Genomic DNA, 7,500 nt, shown 5'->3' with positions numbered 1-7,500 from the left:
GTGTGTATATAAAATTCCTTGTAGAATATGTAACGAGTTCTACGATGGTTAAACGGAAAAGGATCTATCTGTTAGAATTAAACAACATGAAAAATGTAAAAGATGGGAGTGTCTCAATTGTTAATTTGAAACATCGCAGCACTTTATCACCCTACCGATTGGGATAATGCTAGTGTGATTACTCTCAACAATAACATTGTCGAAAGGAACATGATTGAAGGTAGCCTAATCAAATCCACAAATCATACTAATTTCAATCTTAATCGAGGATTGTGTAAAATAGATAGTAATATTTGTAAAGAAACAGCAAATAAGTTCCAAAATGCAAGAATTATTAGACGACTGACCTTCACCTTGCACCCATTGAGAGCTTTTCACATTCCTTTGATATTTTGTCATTATGATATTTAGTCACTACTTTCTTCTCCCACCGTTGACACATGGATCTCTTGTGTCCACGTGACCTTTTCCCTACTGTATATTTTGTTTGTACTCTCTGACTATGTATTTCTGTACTGAAGATCTAATACACGAAAGCGCTCTGCTCTGGTCGTTTCTTTTCATAGTGGTTACCTTGCATCTGTAGAACATGCGTCTCTAGTGTTTTATTGCATATATATATATATATATATATATATATATATACATATATATGTATATATATATACATATATATACACACACACACACACACATATATATATATATATATATGTGTGTGTGTGTGTGTGTGTGTGTGTGTGTGTGTGTGTGTGTGTGTGTGTGTGTGTGTGTGTGTGTGTGTGTGTGTGTGTGTGTGTGTGTGTGTGTGTGTGTGTGTGTGCGTGTGTGTGAAAAATCTGGAATCCGGGGAACCATGAGGGTATAAGTCAAATGCATCGGACTTAGACGCGGGTACTTTAATCCCGACGTTTCGAGCCCTGTCCGGGGTTCGTCCTCAGGGGTTACAATGGTGAGGTAGTTAGACCTCCTTTATATAAATAAACAAAAAATAAATATATATATATATATGGTTTACCCGGAAAGCAACCTGGGAACCCTGTCGGGCTACTCTCATTCTTCCCAACCCAGGAATCTCCTTTGACCAAATGTCTGGGAGTGACCCGGAGTCCCGCGAAGGGGTCGGGCTTCCCACATTTGGAAATCCCTAGATGGTGAAATGTCACCATCCTACTCATGGTCACAAAATCTCCTGATATCTCGCCTGCTGCCGGATGTTTGTCTTGTTTAATTTTCCCCTTAACCCTCTGTAGATGGGCCTGAGTGTGACGGACCTATTGATGTTGTCATTCTCATTAGCCCAAGCTTTCAAAAAAGAGCGTACTGCCTTTCTTGCTGCTCTTGTACAAGATATCCGCGCCCTGCCATTCAAACTCGTGCTTATTTTCATCGCAATGCTTGTAAGGGGGAGAAACTAATTGGTGTACGTACACACACACACACACACACACACACACACACACACACACACACACACACACACACATATATATATATATATATATATATATATACAGATATACATATATATATACATATATATATATATATATAATATACATACATACATACACACACACACACAAACACACTCATCCGGGAGGGTAATAGCTGTCGATCACGAGTCCAACATGTGGTCCAAGACCGTGGTGAATCACACACACACACACACACACACACACACACACACACACACACACACACACACACACACACACACACACACACACACACACACACACACACACACACACACACACACACACACACCAAGGGCTATTTCCTCCTTACAAGGAAAGTAGCCAAGCCAAAAGACAAGAACCCAGTTCACTCCCATCCACCCACCACCCCTTCCTCCCTCTCGTCTTAGCTCCTCATGGATGACGGGTCATCCCTGCATCTCGCCCACTGCCCTGGATCAGAAGCAATGCAGCAAGACATGGCACATCCAGAACAAGGCCGCTTCATTTAATCGGCGATCCTACACCTCTTCTACCTTCTCCTTTCCTTGCTGAACAGACATTCCCCTTTTGCCTAATGCCCCCTTCACCCCCTCAGGTTCACTCCCCCCACCCCTGCCTTCCACACTTCTTTTAATAATCACTCTTCATTCACTTGTCCATGTATACAAACCATCCCAATATTCTCTCATCAACCGTTTCTGCCATCTCCTTTTCCACCTCAGTTCTCCTCTTCACTTCCTCGTTTCTCATCACAAACACATTTAAACTTTTCCTCCATGCCTCTCTTAAATTCCAGGTCTCTGTCCCATTCAGTGCCGTTGGTACAACCACCCCCTTCATATGGTCTCCTCTTTGCATCCATTCCCAGATGCCTATTTCTCATGACTCTTTTTAATCTTTAATCCCCCGAGGCATTTACTGCCTCTCTTCTGAATTAACAAGAAAGAAAACGGACACATCTCTTTCACTTCACAGAACTCTGTTCTAGAGTATGAAACAAATCAAACGCCAGGTCAGTAATACTTGATCCCAGAGCATCTTATGACGCGCTGAACCAAACGCCTTCTTGACATCAACATAGGCTGCAAGCAACCTTTGTTGAATTCCTCATCGACGCTCCACAAGTACACGAAGCCAAAGGACCCTAGCATTTGTTGACACTCGCACTGCTCAGATCCCTTGAAACTCAGTGTGAGGCCGAACCCATACTATCAACAGACGAACGAGCACCTCACACAGAACACTGAGCAATATATTACCGCTATAATTATTGTTGGGAGTTTATCTTCTCTTTTAGATGGGTTTTATTTTGCTTCCATCTGGGTGTCCAACACACCCTTCTTACTTGCGAAAAAACAGTGAAAAAAAGTCTGTTTAGTCTGTGACAACCTGACTATGCGGCATGTGGTACTAGGTTGCATGGTGCCAGTTTAAGGACAATTTTGCCTCACCTGAATTATTCGTTGGGAAAATAATGAGCCACAAGTTCGAGAAAAAAAAAATAGCTTGTTGGAAGGTATATGTTACTGAAATACATAAGAGTGTGATTTCACAAGATCGACAAAGAAATGATGGAAAAAAATCGAAAGTCTAATCTGTCCCAGGCTGGAGTATGGTGTGGTCTCCACGCAAAGATGGCGTAAAAATAGAGAGAATATAAAAAACAGTAACCAAAATACTAGCCTGACAGATGGCACAAAGGTTAAAAAAGCTAGATATACCCTTACTAGAAGAGAGAAAAGATGTGACACAATTGCCGTTTTCAGAACTATGAAAGGAGGGAACAAAACTGACTGAGATTTAATAGTACGGAATGAAAATCAACATAGATTCATGGTAGCAATAAATAAATAAATAAATAGATAGATAAATAAATAAATAAATAAATAAATAAATAAATAAATTACCAAGAGCTTAATTAGTCAAATAATATAGTTGAGTCGGTAAATTCATCTTTAGACGTTAGTATCGCAGTAATACCGAACTTGCTATGCAAAAAGAATGCAAAAGAACATACTGTAAGGGTTTCAGAGAACATTTATGCAATATTTACTGTTATAATTTGACTACATAAAGATGCAGAAAAAATAAAGTTCGAAAAAGGAGTATAGCAAGGCGATGCAATTTCACCAAAGCTATTTGCAGCTTGTCTGGATTAGATTTTCAAAAGGCTGAGTTAAAAAGGGAAAAGTTTGAAGATTATGGTGAATATTTGAATCATCCTAGATTTGTTGATAACACTATTCTTATTTCAGAAAGAGCAGAAGACTTGCAAGATGTGCCGAGTGATTTAAACATAGTCTCAAAGTAGGTTTCAAGATGAATAGACCAAAATAATATTCAACACGAAAGTTCAAGGTAAATGAAAAAAAATCGAAGGTAAGAATCTTAGAGAAAATTAAATTATAGATCATGGTAACGAAATAAAAAAAAACGTATCATAATTGGCTGAAAAATATTTGGTAAGTATAAGATCATGAGAGCTTTTATGTCTAAAGCCTAAAGTTTACAATCAGTGTACAGTATAATCCCAGCTATAATGTACGGATATGAAACTTGGAAACTGGAGAAGGCTTGAGAGATAGAATTATGGAGTGCATGGGGGAGAATGGAGAGATCGTTGCTTAAGGGAACGCTGAAAGACAAAAAAAAGAGTGAAAAAGCAGACTGGAGTGAAAAAACAATGTGAAGACAGTAAAAGAGAGGAAGTGGAATTGGGCAGTAAAATTGGCGCGAAGGAAAGGCGATGGAACAAATTTGTTACTGAGTGGACGCCGCGAGATGGGAAGCGTGCAAAAGTAAGACCAGACAGATGATGCAGAGACGAGATAGAGAAGTTTGCAGGGGTGGTGTGGCAGACATTGACGCTGTCGTGCCATGGAATGGTGTGATAGAAATCTTTGTTCAACACTGAACGTAGAATGGCTGGTTAATTGATTTATTGACACAAGAATTAGTTAAAATACAATTAGTTGAAACACGCACGCACATAGGTAAAACGTATATGCAAAGAGGAGGGACTTGACATTTCGTATGATGAACTTGCAATGTGCAGGGTCCCTAGTCCCATCACTCCATCCCATATAGTTGTATGTTACGATATTCCTGGTAAACATGATGACAAGAGTCTTCCCCATCCCCCACCACCACCAGAAGACACAGAAAAGATAAATTCATAGAAGTGGCAAAGGACATATTCAAGGAAACAGTATATAGGAGGAATAGCTTTAGTACAAATCTATAATCATGCCTCTATGAGTATAGATGAATTGTGTGTTACGCTGGTCCATATGGGCGTCCAAAAACATTATATAAAGGATTGGCTACAAGTTACCATGCTCTCATTAGCCCAGAATTAGTGTTAAAATTTATTTCTGGTAAATGTATTGAGTATTATATACACTGCAGAGTAATCATATATATCTATGATTACACGTAAAATATATTTTATGGCACAGCCAAAAATAGGTCTGTTGATACAAACACACACACACACACGTATATATATATATATATATATATATATATATATATATATATATATATATATATATATATATATATATACGCAGCAACAAAATAGAAAATAAGTGTGATCTACTTACACTTTATTGTGGCCGTTTTCAGTGCAACAGACAACGGCTACTGTGTTCCCCATCAATATCCCAATCTTATCGATCTTACATGTGGCCTTCGAGAGGGCAGCACGGTCAAAGTCGAATACGCCGAGTCACTGAAGACCAGCAGATCTTTGGTCACAATAGTGAACTTGTGAAAGAGGTAATGACAGGACGTATCGAAATCCGAGTGATACATCTACATTTATCTGAAATCGATAAATGAACAATTAAGTAACTTAATAGATAACTGAATAGATAAATAGATGAATCATATATGTGTGTGTGTGTGTGTGTGTGTGTGTGTGTATAAATCTATATGTATGTATACACACACACACACACACACACACACACACACACACACACACACACACACACACACACACACACACACACACACACACACACACACACACACACACACACACACACACACACACACACACATATATATATATATATATATATATATATATATGTATATATATAATATAATAAATCAAACATAATAAAGAAATAGGTGGATAAACAAACGAGTAGAAAAAACATACATCAATAAATAAACGAGTAAACAAACAAATTCGTAAATAAAGGATTAGATAAATTAATAGGCAAATGAATAGAAAACACATTAGTAAATACATAAATAAATGCTAGGATGAATAGATATGGAGATAGATGAATCAATAAACATATACATAATTAAATAGATGCTCGCTGTGTACGAAGGTGGATATGTAAGTTGTGCTAAACTTGTTTGCAATATAAAACTATTAGTTTTCTGAAATGAGGCATAGCACATTTTCAGGGCACAAAAAACGGGTAACACTTACTGACTAGGTTAAAGAAAATATGTCCTTGCAATAACGCAGCGGTTCCCAAACTGGTGCGTTCATTCTTGGGATGCGTGGGATGGATGTCGAACAGCAAGGCGACCAGGCACTGGGTCTCAGGCCATCGTGTATGCGTGCGTATATATATATATATATATATATATATATATATATATATATATATATATATATATATATATATATATATATATATATATACATATATATATATATATATATATATATATATATATATATATATATATATATATATATTTATATATATACATAGTATATATATATATATATATATTTATATATATATATATATATATATATATATATATATATATATATATATATATATAATTGTAAAGAAAAATGGTTGGATAGAATGGTGTTGGGAAGTTCCAGGATGGAACAGATGCACTTTATTTTCTAACGATTCGACAGTCTTCTTCAGAGAAATAATCATAAGTCAATTGGGTATATGCTGCCTATATACATATCGAGCGGATCATCTTGGAATGGAGATCGCTAATTGGTCTATTTTTCTCATTCATCAACGTCATTTTCTTAGCGCTTCCCACTACAGCTTTTCCCTCATTACCCTCCTTCACGTTTAGCAATTCCCTAAAATAATCTGCCCATCTTTCTCTTAATGCCGTCTCTTCCATTATCATCTCTCATCTGCACCTTTTACCTTTTTTTTTCTCTACTTGTTCAGTCTCCCCTTCTTCTTTTCATTTCCTTCCAAAACATCTTACGTTTTATGGTTTACTTGTTTTCTTTGTACCTCTCATATAATTCCGCATTGTTTAACTAAAAGAGGGGAAAATTGTGTTGATTATATGACAACGGGAAGATAGGAAATTAGGAGACCCCGATTTAATAATTCGAATAGGATAATTTCAATGTACAAATAATTAAAGGGACGAAGTTCCGTGGGTAGGACAGGAAGCCGATTAAAGGGAGGCCTCGAGAAGAAGGCGTCGTTACAAGACGTTGCGTGTTGTTGTTCATGTCGGTTCCTTACATTATGCTCCTCACAGAGAGGAAAAATCAAATTTGTCGATATTGGGATATTGAAATAATTATACATACATATATAGTAGATTAGTACCTTTGATACGGAACTGGGAAATTCAGTGATAATTTTAAGTACACGATTACAAGACGGGGCTGTTAAGGGAGATCAAGCCGGCGTCCATGCATATACAACAGCATAGGAGGTTTAGGGATCTGGTGTGGCCTCCGTCGCTCATCATGTGATAGGAATTTAGAATGAGAATAGTAGTTATCGTCTGTTGACGATTGCTACACCTACCCAAGTCTGTTCTAATTAAGAGGCACATGTCAAGCCTGAACAATTTCAAATAGCACATGAAGATCATACCGCCACGTTTGTACACTTTGAGAAAGTGAAAGCAGGTTTTTTTTTCGAGGGAAAACTAGGCTTAGGCTTCCATAGATTCAAGTAGCTGCAATTCGTCCAACTCATTTTCGCTCTAATCTCCCAACAAAGCACGCCAGCAAACCAATGTGGAGTATTTTAACATCATGACTATTGCCAGTGGCGTGACG

General features: G+C 37.4%; 1 long non-coding RNA gene across 1 annotated transcript in view; it reads right to left on the bottom strand.

Annotated features, from left to right (window-relative positions):
* LOC143040897 (uncharacterized) overlaps window positions 1–7,500 on the bottom strand; it is a 29,987-nt gene that overhangs the window by 15,014 nt on the left and 7,473 nt on the right. Inside the window, exon 2 of the long non-coding RNA XR_012967758.1 lies at window positions 5,069–5,289. This is a non-coding gene — a long non-coding RNA (uncharacterized LOC143040897). The remainder of the gene's footprint in view (window positions 1–5,068; window positions 5,290–7,500) is intronic.

The sequence above is a fragment of the Oratosquilla oratoria genome, chromosome 29, assembly GCF_046742065.1.
Source record: "Oratosquilla oratoria isolate Oo_2021 chromosome 29, ASM4674206v1, whole genome shotgun sequence".
Classification (NCBI taxonomy): domain Eukaryota; kingdom Metazoa; phylum Arthropoda; class Malacostraca; order Stomatopoda; family Squillidae; genus Oratosquilla; species Oratosquilla oratoria.
The sequence above is the reverse complement of the archived record's forward strand: the minus strand, read 5'-3'. Positions and strand labels throughout refer to the sequence as shown.